We start from the raw sequence: 17,176 nt of genomic DNA on the forward strand, positions 1-17,176 counted from the left end.
GCCCTCCCTTCTTCCTTCCCATTTTCCTTCCTTCCTTCATTCATTTAACTGGCTCATATAGAGCACTCACTAAAGGCCAGGCACTGCTCTAAGCATGTTAGGAATTAACCCATTCAATCTTACAATAATACCCTTCAATTGTTTGGCTTCTGCACCACACACACACACAAAACGTCCTTTGCCCCTGATGTGTGTCTACTTCTTTGTCTATGCCTTGTATAAGATCATGTGTTATGCCCTTATTTATTGGTTTGTAGGATCCCAAACTGGCTCCTAAGAGGCAAGAACTCTATGCGGACACATCCAAACGCTGTGACTTGCAGGGACATTGCATGTGTTCCCTCCCCTCCCTAGCAAACTGTTGAAGAGGGTGCCACAGCTTCCTCTTAGGAGCATACACTCCAGGCTTCCTGAAAGCAAAATCTCTTGCTTCCCCTATCCTGTCTTCTGAGGGTGTCTGTCTAACCCATCACCCCTGCTGCACGTACTGCTGCTTCTATCCCCTCCACCCCTACTCTGGTATCTCAGCATCTCTGGGGATCCCTGGAAAGACATCATTTTTTTTCCGGTCAAATCACAGGACTCTGGACGAGGGCTAGACCCATGGCAATTTGCTCCTGCGCCCGGGCCTTGCTCTGTCCCATCTGGCCCATCTGGCAGCAGTGAAACTCTCTTCATGGGGTCCTTAGAGCAACACTCGGGCAATTAGGGGCTTGACAGATGCTTTTTCGTGGTGCTGAAGCTGAGGATCAGAGAAACAAAATATTCTCTAGAACAAAGGGGCACATTGTGAGTGAATTTACCTTTTACTGTGAGCTGTCTGGGCACCTCTGTGCCCAGCATGTAGGGAAATGAGACCACAAACACGAACACCGGATCAGGCATGCAGACTGGAGCCGCGGTACCAAGCTCTTCAGCACCAAAACGTCTCCACCACCCAACCAGAGGGACATTAAGATCCTAAATTTAATAACCAAGCTGAGGAACTATGAACAGACACAAAGGATTAAGAACTCACAAACTGGTCTGAGCAAAAAACCCCCATGGAGTCCAAGCTCAATAGCAAGTGTTTATTCAAAAACACTAATTAGCAGGAAAAATGCAGGTTTGTGAAACAGCGCTCTTAAGAAGGTGAGGAAGGATGGAGAAGGTGGTGGTTGGGGGGTGGGGAATAAGACAATTTCCCTAGTGAGAATGATGAGAGAACTGCTTGCTCAAGGGCAAATTTTATGGAAAATCATGATCCAGTGCTAACAGAGGAGAAGCCTTTCCAAGGAGTTAATGGAGCAGTTAGAGAAACTCAGGTTCAGTAAATCATGAGGACTGGGAGTATTGATCTGAACATTCTGGGGGATGAAAATATGAAGTCGAGCTGCTGACCAAACTATATAATAGAACCGCTCTCCCAGAGTGGCTGGGGATTTTAGTTGCTGAGTTCATGCTGGAGCCTTGCCCACCCAGCTCTCCCTCCAAAGCTGGTTCTCTTAAGAAAGTCTTCCCACTCTATCCCGGGAGGTAGTCAACTAACCTCCCGCTCGGGTAGCTGCTCCTCTCATCTCTGACAATTCCTAAATCCATAACCTCCAGCCCAAGCTCTCATCAGATCACCAGCGGGTATTTCCAAGTCTCTCGGTTAATCGGGCAACTCGCGATCAAAGCTAACTGGACATTCATCGTGCCCAGCACCCTCCCCACCATAACCAATGAGAGAACAATACAAAGCACACAAACAAACCACAAAACTGTCCCCATCGTGCTCTCTGTCTTTCAGCCTCGAAAACATGTATTTACCTGCGATCCCCTCCCCCCTTTTCAGCTCCTCTGCCCAACCTGCCAATAAAATCAGCATCTAACGTTGGCCAGTTATTCAGCCTTTCTCTAATTCTGTTATGTCATCTGGAGAACGTGAATAATAATGGACTGACATGAGGACTGAACACAGCTGTGTGCACAGAGCGCTCAGAATGATGCCTGGCACATAGTTATGCACATAATCCATCATTTGGACCAGCACTGGCATTACGTTGAAGTATTTCTTCACTTCTCTCCTCTGTCCACTCCACCAGCATCACATCGATGCCCTCATCGCCTCAGCCATTGGGACATTAGCATCCCAAACCTTTAGAGCCAGCAGACTCCTAAGAGAAATGAAGACCAGAAATGCTGTGTGCCACAATCTGCTGACAGGTTTAAAAAAACACAGATCCCAAATCCCACCTCCAGACTTACTGAATCTGAAACCTGAGGGAAGGTGTGCCTAGGATTAGTTTTTTGTTTCTTTCCCCAACAGCTTTTCTGTGCCTTCTGCTGCAAAGTCAGATTTGAGAATCACTGTCTAAGACAATCCTATTGAATGCTCTCATTTTATAGATGGGGAAACTGAGGCAGAGAGAGATTAAGAGACTGGATCAAGGACACAGAGCTGCGCAGTGGCAGAGCCAGGACGAGCCCAGATCCCAGGATTCTCAATCCAAGTCCTTTCATGATACTACCCGGAGGCTCTCAACCTTGTGGATGCCACAGCGCTCTCCTCACTCTTCTCCACTCCCAGGGTCTCCCTTTCTACATACTTGGTCTATAGCCTCTGCTCAAGAATCTACAGTGGCCCAGGGCAGGGCTACTTTCCCTGGGAAGTATGAGCCCTAAGCAAATGTATCTCGCAGGGATACACACACACACACACACACACACACACACACATATACACATACACACACATATATATAGAACTCCCATAAGATAAAGTGATTCACTGGGGATGATTTAGAACAACACTACTTATTAATTGCCCAGTGTGAAAATTCCTGTCTTCACCATCCCTCTTAAATGAGAGTTACCCCAAGTCAGCAAGTCAGCACCATAGTACACCTTCAAGGTCATGCAACCTTACAAAAGAGATAACTTGCTGGCCAGTGTCTATGGGAACATAGGCTGACATGGCTGATCTCTTGAATTAAGCCTGACCTTGGCTCTAGGACGATCCCATAGGTATGAGTTCTAGATCTCCTCTGGATATCTGGCCAACCTTACAGTCTGGATAAAGAGCAAGCTAGTGCCCTGAAGGGGAGAAATGGGTTCTGGCTTGGACACCCATCCAAATAGCACTTTAGGCTGCTGACTTGCTTCATGGAAAGTCATCCAAATCGTGGTGACCTCTGAGATGGGTGGATTGGCCGGGGGCCTGCCTGGAGTTAAGGGTAGTACTGTCTCATCAGCTGGTTAATAGACAGGGATGCTACGGAAGAGTACTTTAGAGCCACTTTTCATAGCTTCATGAAGATGTCTGGCCAACTGCATTATATGCTAAATAAGTAGGAACTTGGAAGCATTAAAAATTAATAGAAAATGGTATGAATAATGAATCTGTGGTGGCATATAAAATGATCATACATTACCTCCAGGTTAGACAATGCATCCTTGAAATGGTATGAGATATGTGACCTTACAGTATTTTCCCTGGTGGCCTGAGGAGAAGGGCAACAAAGGAGAAAGTAAATAAAATCTAGGATGGGTAGAGGACACTCAGCTGCACAAGCTAATTATGCTCTGAAGCCATGTGGCTACGGGTCTCCCTACACCCCTTCCCTCTGGAGGACATGCCCTACAGCCCTGAGCCTCTGTGCCTACACTGCAGATTGATGAGGCTGATCCCAGACTCTGAGGATAGAGAGAACCCTTAGGATACAAGTAAAGCAGGTTAGGTCAGCCATCTTGGAGCCATGCATCCAAGGATGTGGTCTGAGGAACAGCATGGGTCTGGTCTGGCCCACAGAGGATCAGGCAGGGGAAGAACCAACTATAAGGCCCTGCTTACCAAGCTCCCACCTCCTCCCTCTCCCCAGTCCTGCTTGAGGCTTCCAAAGAAAAATATTGTAATCCATGTCCATCTCCAGGGCCATAAGGTCATTTTTCAAAAGGTCTGGTAGTTCCCCACATTTCCTTTGCTAGTATCCAGTTAGCTGGTAATCTCACACCCAACACAGTGTTGGCACATTTTGGTTTACAGAGTTTTAGGTAATATGCTGGCTCAACAAGAAACAAAATACAAAACAACAAAAAAAGGAGCATTTCTTGGCAAATTAAAGATAGGCAGAGCCTGGTAACACAGGTGATGGGGTGAACATTTACAAAGTCTGCCTCCCCACACTTCTTCTTTGATGCAATTCTTTTTTGCCCTGAAGGAATTTCATGGTAATGAAATCTGTACTCAAAAATCAAGCCTTCCTAACTAGAGATACCTTGGGACTGTTTGTTCTCTGCAGTGTAGCTGTGTGTGGCATGACCCTGTTTCTGAGTGTGCGTCTGAGAGAATATGTGTGCTGGGGGAGAGGGGGCTGTTACTACCAGTGTATGATCTGAGTTGGCTTTGAAAGCTGATCCAAGGGGTAAAATAAGATATGGATCTAATTTGATGAGACATTAAAGTCTTCTGACTTGTCTTATCTAACCGAATTCTGGTGCATGTTTTTCATTGTAAAGATCTGGGGTAATAACTTTATTTAGTGCTTGCAATCCCCGGGCCCACCCCTGTCCCTGTCCCCCAGATTTCCAGCGGGAAGTCAAAGACCCTGATTTACAAACAGAGGTTTCTTAACTACTATTTTTAGAACAATGCTATACCAGATTTATAAGGGGGTTGAGGGGAGAAACTACAGTCACTTTCGAGCAAAGTAGCATTTCACTGCATAATAATGAAGTACTAATTGCTCTTTGTCATCACTTTTTATGCAAATTGCCCTGGAGCATTTGCCCAATATGCATTTTACATTTTAACAAAGAAAGTGGAGTCTTGACAAACAAGAATCGTATACCCAAGCAAAAATAAAAATATCAGCTATAAAGAAAACTGCTTAAGGTGCATTCTCTATGAATATAAATTTTTCTTTTATATCATCCCCGTTATTAGATCTATTTGACCAATAAGAGTCCTCTGAATCTAAAATAATGGTTTATGTGTCAAGCGAAAAATAAAGTTTGTGTGCAAAACCTGCATATTTCACTCATCACACAATTTGCAATGGAAGTTTGATGTGAAAATTATGTTCCCAGCAGAATTTAAATAGACCAGGTCAAAATCTTGATTGTCAAAGGCATCAAATTGTGTCAAAGCATTTATTACTGGCACAAATCTCACTATTATAGAGGTTTCAGTTATTCTAACGGTTTCCATTTTCATAGAGACAGTCATCAGCATTATCAAAAAAGAAACATGATTTGCATATCACAAATAGGTACAGAGTTTGAAACATACCTCCAGGATGTGTGTGTCCAAATTCTGGTGCAGAGATAATTACCAGTTATTATCATGCTGACACCAGGCAATAGGGGGAAAAAAAGGGAAATGTGATTCATTAGCTTTCTGGGACCTTCAGAGAAATCTGAAATTCAAACCTGGCCATCCAGGTCGTGATGAAGATATATTTGTCAAGGTAAGAGGATAGAACATATTTTATTTAACAGTCTGTTAGCTTGATCTATATCATCTAAATATTTAAACGTATGGATATGAAGGCCTCCATTTGTACTTTTGCCGCAGGCCCCACAAATATTAGGGGCAGGTCTACTTCTTAGAGCCACTCCCCCACTTCCAGTTCACAGGCTTCCATCAAATCTGTACCTGCTCATTCTAAAGACAGAATACAGTTGGGTTTAAAGGCAGCAGACTCCAAGGGCATCACTTATGCTAGTCAGCAAGTCCACACTTTGCAAGTAGAAACCACAGTAGGTGACAAGGCACTGTTTACAAAGCAGCAGAGGTTTCCCCCCAGATGTACAGAAATGAACAGTTGCCTTGTTAAATGACCATCGTAGAGTATTATCTCCAAAGTAGGATAATTCCTGGAATGCTGATTATACTGTGAAGCCTGTTTAATTCCAGACTTCAAAGCTGTTTACAATCCTAAAGTAATTAGTTCACTGTCCTTTCTTCTGATCTGGATCCATAAGGTGTTATCCACTCACTTTTACAAGCACCAGGCCCAGAAGAGTATTGCCCAAAGTCACTGAACGAGCCAGGGGACAAGTGGAGAGCGGAATCCTCACTCGTGGTCCCAGACATTAGACAACATGATTATGAGATGAAATCCTGGTAAATATGAGCTTCTGTACCCAGGAAATGCACTGTGAAGGGCATAATGAATTACTTATGCTGTATAGTGTATGTATAAATCATATTAAAGTATGCTGAATAGTACATTATCATGCTTCTATTTTGCATTACAAAAGTAACTAATGTAAGCTGCAAAGTGTACTTTTAATCCATTATTCATTTCTAAAAGTAGTCAGACCAATATTCAAGTACCATAAAAGGCAACTGGGATAAGCAAACCTGCTTTTTAATTTATGAAGATGAAACAGCAAGATTTTAAAATCAATTTTAAATTAGTCAAGCTGTATTTATCAAAACATGTATCACACCTAGGCATTCCTCGTTCAGAGGGAGGAATTATGACAAATTCCTTCATCACTTTCCCCCTCAAAGAGATTCTATTTCTTCACTCTAGAATCAATGTAATTACTTTCATTATGTGTGATTCTCTGATATTGTTTGTTTTATCTCATTTTTATTGTTTACTTTAGGTCAAAACATATTTGTAGTTTCCTTTCTCATGTGGGTTTAGCTGAGTACATTCTGATTTTCCACAGGTGCCTCCAGTCGTTAACACTTCTACAGATGTTTCCCCAGCACACAAGCAAGCAGCTGGGGTGTCTTTATCAGCCCTGAGCACCCCATCTAAAGTACTTCTCAATGGCCTTTCTAGTCAGGGTTCAAATCCAGAAGCCATAAAAGATTGATACAAATTGATACAACAGCAAAACATAAGCACAAAATACAAGCAACAAACTAAGAAAATGTTTGCCACCTAAATCACAAAAGGCCAAGCCCCTTAATGTTTAATGAGTCTCAGAAATCAAGAATAGTCCAACTAAACAAAGGACATGCACAGAAAATTCACAGAAGAAGAAATTTGGTCCTTAGACATATGAAAAGAAGTGGAGCTTCACTCATAAAATGCAATTCGAATTAAAGCTACGTGATGATACCATCTCAAATTGGCACAGAATGTCCCAAAGCTTGATTATATAACTGTTGACAGGGCTGTGGAGAAACAATCACACGTGCTGGGAGGACTGCAAATCAGAATCCACCCTGCGGATGGCAATACGGCCATCCCTATCAAAGTTACCTGCGTTAACCCAGGAATCCCCCTCCTGGGAATTCATCCTACGTGTAGAGTCACCTGCGGGCTTATGAAGCGATATATATGCAAAGTTATTCATTACAGTATCATTTGTAGTAGCAAAAGTTCGTCCACTAATACATGTGATGGTTAATTTTATGTGTCAGCTTGATGGGGCCACGGGGTGCCCAGATATTTGACCAAATGTTATTCTGGGTATTCCTGGGAGGGTGTTTTTTCCACGAGACTTACATTTAAATCAGTGGACTGAGTGAAGCAGCTTGCTCCCCCTAATGTGGGTGGGTCAGCTGAAGGCGTGAACAGAACAAAAAGGCTGACCCTGCCTTCCCGTCCCCCTTCACACTGGAAGGGAGGATCAGCTTTTTCTCAACTTCAGGCTGAAATAGCTGCTCTTCCTGGGTCGAGCCTGCTGGCCTGCATGTTCGAACTACACCATCAGCTCTCCTGGGCCTTCAGCTTGCCCACCCGTTCTGCAGATCCTGGGACAGCCTTTTGGATTTGTTTCTCGGGAGGAACCTGATACAATAGGGAACTGATTATATAAACTGTCGTGCACATATTAGGAATAGTACTCAGCTGTGGGGAGACAAATGGGGATGATCTTGATGAGATCCAGGACACAGTAAGTAAATAACAGTAATAATGTGTGGCACAAGGTTATATGCTAGCCTCTGCATGAAAGGGGAGATAAGGATACATGTTTGTCATTGCTTATTATTAAGAAACATTGAAAAGAAACACAAAAGTAGTAAATAAAATTATTCCATTGGGGATCAAAGTGAACTTAGATGTGCACTTGTAAAGGAATACTCTTTCAGTCCTTTTGCTTTCGAACCATGTGAATATATTACTTATTCAAAAAAGCTCATCTGAATTTTAAAATAAGTAATAGTGTTTCTTGATCACATCACCCTAGATTATTTCTTTTATGGCACTATCACTCTCTAAGGCTTCTTGTTTAGTTATCGGTTTCCTTGTTTCCTGCCCTGTGGGACAGGGGTCAGCAAATTATAGCCCCTCAGCCAAATCCAACCCACCTCTTGTGTTGTAAATAAAGTTTTAGTGGTAAACAGCCATGTCTACTCATTACTGTATCTCTAAGGCTGCTTTTATGCTACCGTGGCAGAGCTGAATGGTTATGACTGAGACCATGTGGCCCATGAAGCCTAAAATACTTATTATCTGGCCCTTTCCAGAAAAAGTTTGCTGATCTCTGCTCTACGATGTGAATTCCTTCCTGATAAAATGTAAGGGCAGGAAGCTTATTTGGTCTCCACCGTGTTCCTTACCACCCAGAACAGTGTTGAGCATACAGGAGGCGCTCATCAGTACTGTCACAGGTTGGCTTTCCAGGAAAACAAACTCTGAGCTGGAGATGAGCATGCAGAAGGTTTCCTAGGGAGGGCTCCTGAGGTCACCTGGGGAAGGGAAGGGAGGAGGCTGAGCAGAGGGAAGAGCCAGGCCCCCACGCAGTCCCAAAGGAATACGTCTCCTGACCTGGCCTGAAGCCCTGAACACGAGGTGTCCCTTCAGAGCTCTCTGAATGAGACGAGAGGGATGGGCCTTCAAAGTCCCAGTCGGACCTGTCATTGGATGGGGCCCATCCTGGGAAGGGAGTGTGACTTTGGGGGAAGCAGTTTTCTTTCTTCCGTCAAGCTAATCCTGAAGCCATGCCACCAGTGAGGGCTGTCTGCCGGCAGAATGCCCCCAGAGTTGGGGTGATGAGTGTTTAATTGGGGGAGTGGGACAAAAGAGCATCCATCACAAGTGCTAGCTGAATCAGTGAACACCTGTGTGAGTGTGTTTGCATGCATCTGCTCCCGTGATGATTCCATCTCTTTCAGAAGTACCACTCATTAGATTTCATCCTCATAATCTTTCTTTGGGCTTTTCAGTATGGGCCTTAGTCTGTGTACTCTTAGAAGCAGACTCTGACACAATGATTGGGGTTCAAGTAGTTTTTTGTGAGATGCAGGGAATAAGGAACACCAGGAAAGGAAAGAAGTCAGATAGGGAAGTAAGGCAGTTAATCCACTGGCCATGGCAACACAGTCATCCCTTTGTCCCCAAGGGAGATTGGTTCCAGGACCCACACCAGATACCAAACTCCTCGGATGTTCAAATCCCTTGTATAAAATGGCATGCTGCTTGCATGTAACCTACACACATCCTCCTATACGCTTTAAATAATCTCTAGACTCCTTAGAATATCTAGTACAATGTAAATGCTGTATACATAGTTGTCAGCACATGGCAGATTCCAGTTTTGCTCTTTGGAACTTTCTGGAACTTTGGTTTTGGAATATTTTTGATCCTCAGTTGGGTGAATCCGCAGATGAGGAATTTGTGGATGCAGAGGGTCTACTATATGGATGTCGAGCAGCACTAGTCCATAGTGCTGCTTAAAGTGGGACTCGGAGTAGTGCCCATCCAGGGACTGTCGGTCACTGAGTTTACAAACTACAATTGCTATCAATTTCCCCTCAGCTTCTGGGCAGAATTAGGTAGAATTTCTTTCCTCTCTCAAAATCATTACTTAATAACTTAACGTTAAGAGCCAATGCCTGGATGGAAATGCTATGCTGATACCTAAATGCTGTGGAGAAGCTCAGTATAAAAAAAAATTTCTTCCCTTTGCTCCTTTCTCTAATAAGAGATTCTCATCACCAGCCTAGACAGGGTCAAATGGATGTTGTTTCCTAGCAACTTCTCAGCTCCCGGAGGAGTTGGCTGACCAGCAGCTGGTTTCCTTTCCCTTACTCTCTTGTCATGATCACCATGCATCCCCTTCAACACAAGTGAAGCTAAAAAAGAAATCAAACAGCACCTAGAACATTTTCATCCATTCGGGAGAATGCGACCACATGACCATGCTTTCCAATCACAGAGTGGTAACTGTCACGTTTTTCTAGGAAGGGTGAAATACTTTCCATTCCAAACTTAAGTTCTTATTGTTTGAACCTAGAGATTCTATATTTCTCTTTGTAAAATAACGGTTCCCATGGGAACAAAGTATCAGTTTCTCTTAGCAACCACTGCAGCTTTTATAACATTGATAAACTTAGTTTCAACATGAAACTACTTTTACTAAGAGCTTCTTATTACTGTAAAACCAAGATTACCATAGTATAACTAAAAAAAAAAAAACTAAGCAGGATATACAATTACATATAAATTGTGGTAAGCATGTACAAAATAACACATGTACAAAGCCCAAAAAGACTTCAAAGAAATAAATTAAAATATTAAATAACTCTTCCTTTGTGTCCATGTTTGCTAAATTTTTGTTCTGTGCACAAAATGCCTATAATGCCAAAAAAAAGAGAGAGAACCCTAAACACACCATAGTCGAATTTTAACTTAGGGATGGAGGATGGAGTGTCATGTAAACTCTAAGCTGGGCATCAGAGCATTTTCTTCTCACTCTGGTTTCATGACTATCGCTGGATGGAAGGGCCCCAATCGCTGAACCACTGGCCTGCAGATTCTTTCCATGAAAAGTGATGTCTAAGTTTCTTTTGAACTCTATAAGACAGTGACTTTATAATTTTACTTTCCCACAATAATTATACAAAGGGGGTTGCCCCAATATCGGAGCAGTTCACAGGTTTTGGAGAGCATAAAAATCACCAGGGGATTAAGAATAACTTAGAATAAGATGGTGGGGACATAAACTGGTGCAGCCACTATGGAAAACAGTATGCAGGTTCCTCAAAAAACTAAAAATAGAACTACCATAGATCACTCAAGAAGATGGCGGAGTAGAAGGACGCTCGCAGGTCACCCTCTCCCACAAATACACCAAGACCCACATCTACAGACCCACTCAGCCAACCAGAGCACCTGCGGAACTCTGACAGAACATCGCCCTCTTCAAAAGATAAAGACGCCAAAAATCTGGTAGGAGAAAAGGAAAAAAGAAAGAACAAAAGGCAAAGCAGTGCGGGATGGGTCCCGCGGGGAGGGAGCGGCAAAGGAGGACTGGCGCTCACTCGCTGGGTCTCCCCTCTCCAACTGAGAGGCCAGCTGGACGGAGGGGGAGCCTCCGAGGCTCGGATCTGTACAGAGCAGCCCTTGACTGACAGAACTAAGTTAAACGGGCACAGAGCGTCCCCCCGACACCCAGCCTGAGACGCAGGCCGGCAGCGGCGGGCAGGGCCAGGCTGCACAAGCCGGGCGGAGGACGGAAGTGGCTGCACGGAGGCAGCCCCGGGGGGAACGCAAGGGGCTGCGCGCCGTGGCTGTGGGTGCACAGGGCAGAACAACCTGGGCCCTCCATAAAACAGCAAGGTTGATGTGCTCTCGGGGGAAGGGTGCACACCCCCATCTCTGAAAACCCGCGGAAAGTTTTCGGGGGAAGAGAGGCGGGGCTCAGGCACAGCCGCCATATCCTCCGCGCTGAGCACTCACGCGGGGGCGGGGGCGAAACCTGCATCAGCACCGAAGGGCTTAGCAGCCTCAAAGGCCAGACTGAGACTGGCCTGCAGCCCGGGGCAGATAGGACCCTTCCATCCTGGTCCCTCAGAGAACTTGCTCCACAAAGACAAACAAGGAGCTGGGTTTTGGTTCAGAGCAGGGACAGGGCTGTTCCTCGGTCTTCCCCGAGCCCACCTGCGGAGCGCTGACCAGGGCGGAGCGCGCAGCCGCACAGAGAGCAAAACTACCGGCGGCGCAGGTAGAGCGAGAGTGGCCCCTCGCCTTTCGGGCAGGAACACAGCCCCTGACCGAGGTGCTGGGAGGGGGCACTACCCGCCCTCCTACCTGGCCAGTCTGCAACATCTGACTGCGGCATCCGGAGGGGCAGCGACCCGCCCGCCCACAGCAGAGAGCTGCACCTGACCCAGTGTTAGAAGGAGGCGCGATCTGCTTGCCGACAGGTGCTGGGAGCAGCACAGAAGAGGGCGCCAACGGAGGGCCTCTGAAAACAGCAAGCTGAGCTTCCAAAACAGGACGAAGACAGAAAGACTTCACATTAAAAGCACACAGACTCCAGGAGAACACTGACAAACCCCCGCCCCGTTTTTTTTTTTTTTAATCTGTTTTTACCTGTTCTATTTTCTATTACTCTCTTAATCTTTACTTCTTAATTCATTTCTATTTCTCTTGGGTTTTGATGTCCTGCTATTGATTAGACACAGGTTTCAAATACATCTATTCACCCCCCCCCCTTTTTTTGTAAAGGTTTTAAAAGGACGTCTCAACCCGATTAATACTATGCTTCAACTCACTCTTCTATTATTCATTATACACTGTTTTCAAACCCTCTTTCTCCCTTCTTTTAAAATTCTTTCTCTCTCTCTCTTATTTTTTTTTCTTTCTCTTTCTTTTTTTCCTAAGTTCTATTCCTAAATAGGCATCAGATAGATAAAATCCTTAAGGACCAAAATAAACAACTGATACTCCATAAACCACAGTGCCAAAGAGGTATGAGCAAGATGAAGAAGCAGAAAAACCTTTCCCAATTAAAAGAACAAGAGAAATCTCCTGAAAGAAAGATCAATGAAATAGACATCGATAGCCTACTAGATTAAGATTTCAAAAAAAGGAGTGATCGAATTGCTGAAGGAATTAAAAGAGATAGTGTTTAGAGATATAAAATATGTCAAAAATGAAATTGAAGCTATAAAGAAGAGCCAAGTAGAATGGGTAAACTCATTGACAGAGATGAGGAATGATCTAATAGCTGTGCAAAGCCGACTAGATAATGCAGAGGAACAAATTAGTGATCTAGAAGACAGGGCAATAGAAAGCACCCATTCAGAAGAACTACAAGAGAAGCAAATAAAAAATAATGAAAATAGCATAAGGGACCTATGGGATAATATAAAGCGTCCCAATCTTCGCATAATAGGGGTCCCAGAAGGAGAAGAAAGATCAAAGGGGATTGAAAAGGTTTTTGAAGAAATCATGACTGAAAACTTCCCAAACTTAAAGAAGGAATCAGATATCCAAGTACAGGAAGCTCAGAGGGTCCCAAACAGGAAGAACCCAAATAGACCCACACCAAGACATATCATAATCAAGATGGCCAGAGTCAAGGATAAAGAAATGATTCTAAAGGCAGCAAGAGAAAAGCAAAGAGTAAGTTACAAGGGAACCCCCATAAGGCTCTCAGCTGATTTCTCTACACAAACACTACACGCCAGAAGGGAGTGGCAAGATATATTCAAAGCCCTGAATGAAAAAAAGATGCAGCCTAGGATCCTTTATCCAGCAAGGCTATCCTTGAGGACAGAAGGAGAAATAAAGAGTTTCACAGACAAAAAAAAGCTGCAGGAGTTTAGCAACACTAAACCCATGCTAAAAGAAATATTGAAAGGGCTATTCTAAATAGAAAAGCAGCAGGATGCTACAGAAATGAGAAACACACAACTGGAAAGGTGATAACTCATGAATTACAAATAAAGTAAACATGAAATTATAAAAGAAGACATACAAATCACTGAGAGTGGGAGAGGGAGGCAGGGAAATATAGAATATTTTTTTCTTTCTTTTTAAAATTTTGTTAACAGTAGGATGGATTTGAGATCATGTTACTATCAGTTTAATAAAAACAGTTATAGTAATGGGTTGATAGATTTACAAAAAAGGGTAACCACAAGCCAAAAATTTACAAAGAAGTCACAAAAATTAAATAAAATCCATGATAATACAAAGGAAAATTACCAAACCACAAAAGGAAGAAGAAAGGAACAAAGAGGATATACCAATTCAACTGCAAAGATAAGTTCAAAATGGCAATAAACACACATCTATCATTAATTACTGTAAATGTTAATGGACTAAATGCTCCAGTCAAAAGACACAGAGTGGCAGACTGGATAATAAAGCAAGAACCTTCAATATGCTGCATACAAGAGACCCACTTTAGGGAGAAGGACACATATAGATTGAGAGTGAAAGGATGGAAAAGGATATTCCATGCAAATGGAAAAGCCAAAAAAGCAGGTGTTGCAGTACTGATTTCAGACAAAATAGACTTTAAAACAAAGGCCATAAAGAAAGATAAAGAAGGACATTTTATAATGATTAAAGGAGTGATACAAGATGAGGATATTACACTCGTTAATATATATGCACCCAATATAGGAGCACCTAAGTACATACAAGAATTACTAACAGAGATAAAGGGGGATATTGATGGGAATACAATCATAGTTGGAGATTTTAACACTGCATTAACATCACTAGACAGATCTTCCAGACAGAAAATAAACAAGGCAACAGAGAAATTAAATACTACAATAGAAAAACTAGATTTGGTGGATATTTTCAGAGCATTACACCCCCCAAAAATAGGATATACATTCTTTTCAAGTGCACATGGAACATTTTCCAGGATCGATCATGTACTTGGGCACAAAAGAAACCTCAACAATTTTAAGAAGATAGAAATTATCTCAAGCATCTTTACTGACCACAATGCCATGAAACTGGAAATCAACAACAGAGAAACAAAGGAGAAAAAAAAGGAAAGCATGGAGATTAAACAATATGTTATTGAAAAAACAATGGATCAATGAGGAAATCAAAGCTGAAATTAAAAAATACCTTGAGACAAATGATAATGAAAGCACAACCACTCAAAACCTATGGGACACAGCAAAGGCAGTGCTAAGAGGGAAGTTTATAGCGATACAGGCCTTCCTCAAAAAAGAAGAACAATCTCAAATAAACAATTTAACCCACCACCTGAATGAATTAGAAAAAGAAGAACAAAAAGCCCCAAAAAGCAGCAGAAGGAAGGAAATAATAAAGATCAGAGAGGAATTAAATACAATAGAGATTAACAAGACCATAGAAAAAATCAACCAAACCAAAAGCTGGTTTTTTGAAAAAGTAAATAAAATCGACAAACCTCTGGCCAAACTCACAAAGAAGAAAAAAGAGAGAGCACAAATTAGCAAAATAAGAAAGGAAAATGGAGAAATTACAACAAACAGAATAGAAATACAGAATATCATACGAGAATATTATGAAAAACTATATGGAACCAAACTGGATAACCTAGAGGAGATGGACAAGTTTCTGGAAACATACTGTCCACCAAAACTGAATCAAGAAGAATCTGAACACTTGAACAATCCGATCACTAGAAAGGAAATAGAAATAGCAATTAAAAACCTCCCTACAAATAAAAGTCCAGGACCGGACGGCTTCACCGGGGAATTCTACCAAACATACAAAGAAGAACTCATACCAGTCCTTCTCAAACTCTTCCAGACGATTGAAAAGGAGGGAATACTCCCAAACTCATTCTATGAAGCCACCATCACCCTGATACCAAAACCAGGCAAAGATACTACCAAAAAAGAGAATTATAGGCCAATATCACTGATGAACATAGACACCAAAATCCTCACCAAAATTTTAGCAAATAGAATCCAACAACACATAAAAAAGATTATACATCATGACCAAGTGGGGTTCATCCCAGGGACACAAGGCTGGTTCAACATACGCAAATCAATCAGTGTAATACATCACATCAACAAGAGAAAGGACAAAAACCACATGATCATCTCAATCGATGCAGAAAAAGCATTTGATAAAATTCAACACCCATTTATGATAAAAACTCTCGCCAAAGTGGGTATAGAGGGAACATATCTCAACATAATAAAAGCTATATATGACAAACCTACAGCCAGCATAGTACTCAACGGTGAAAAACTCAAAAGCTTCCCACTAAAATCTGGGACAAGACAAGGATGCCCACTATCACCACTCCTATTCAACATAGTCCTGGAAGTCCTAGCCAGAGCAGTCAGGCAAGAGAAAGAAATAAAAGGGATCCAAATTGGAAAAGAAGAGGTAAAAGTGTCATTATATGCTGATGACATGTTACTATATATAGAAAACCCTAAAAGGTCCACACAAAAGCTACTAGAGCTGATTGAAGAATTCAGCAAGGTAGCAGGTTACAAAATTAACGTTCAAAAATCAGTTGCATTTCTTTACACTAACGATGAATCAACAGAAGAAGAAAGTAAAGAAACAATCCCCTTTAAAATAGCACCCAAAGTAATAAAATATCTGGGAATAAATCTAACCAAGGAGGTGAAAGAATTATACACAGAAAACTATAAACCATTGATGAAGGAAATTAAAGAAGACTTTAAAAAATGGAAAGATATTCCATGCTCTTGGATTGGAAGAATCAATATTGTTAAAATGGTCACACTGCCCAAGGCAATCTACAGATTTAATGCAATCCCTATCCAATTACCCAGGACATATTTCACAGAACTAGAAAAAATCATAATAAAATTCATATGGAACCATCAAAGACCTAGAATTGCCAAAGCATTACTGAAGAGAAAGAAAGAGGCTGGAGGAATAACTCTCCCAGACTTCAGACAATACTATAGAGCTACAGTCATCAAGACAGCATGGTTTGGTACCAAAACAGACATATAGACCAATGGAACAGAATAGAGAGCCCAGAAATGAACCCACAAACTTTTGGTCAACTCATCTTTGACAAAGGAGGCAAGACTATACATTGGAATAAAGACAGTCTCTTCAGCAAATGGTGTTGGGAAAACTGGACAGCAGCATGTAAAACAATGAAGCTAGAACACTCCCTTACACCATATACAAAAATCAACTCAAAATGGATTAAAGACTTAAACATAAGACAAGATACAATAAACCTCCTAGAGGAAAACATAGGCAAAACATTATCTGACATACATTTAAAAAATTTTCTCCTAGAAGAAATAAAAGCAAGAATAAACAAATGGGACCTAATGAAACTTACAAGCTTCTGCACAGCAAAGGAAACCAGAAATAAAACAAGAAGAAAACCTACGGAATGGGAGAAAATTTTTGCAAGTGAAACCGACAAAGGCTTGATCTCCAGAATATATAAGCAGCTCATACGACTCAATAAGAAAAAAATAAACAACCCAATCCAAAAATGGGCAGAAGACCTAAACAAGCAATTCTCCAAGGAAGACATACAAATGATC

This window comes from Camelus bactrianus, chromosome 8, assembly GCF_048773025.1.
Source record: "Camelus bactrianus isolate YW-2024 breed Bactrian camel chromosome 8, ASM4877302v1, whole genome shotgun sequence".
Lineage (NCBI taxonomy): Eukaryota > Metazoa > Chordata > Mammalia > Artiodactyla > Camelidae > Camelus > Camelus bactrianus.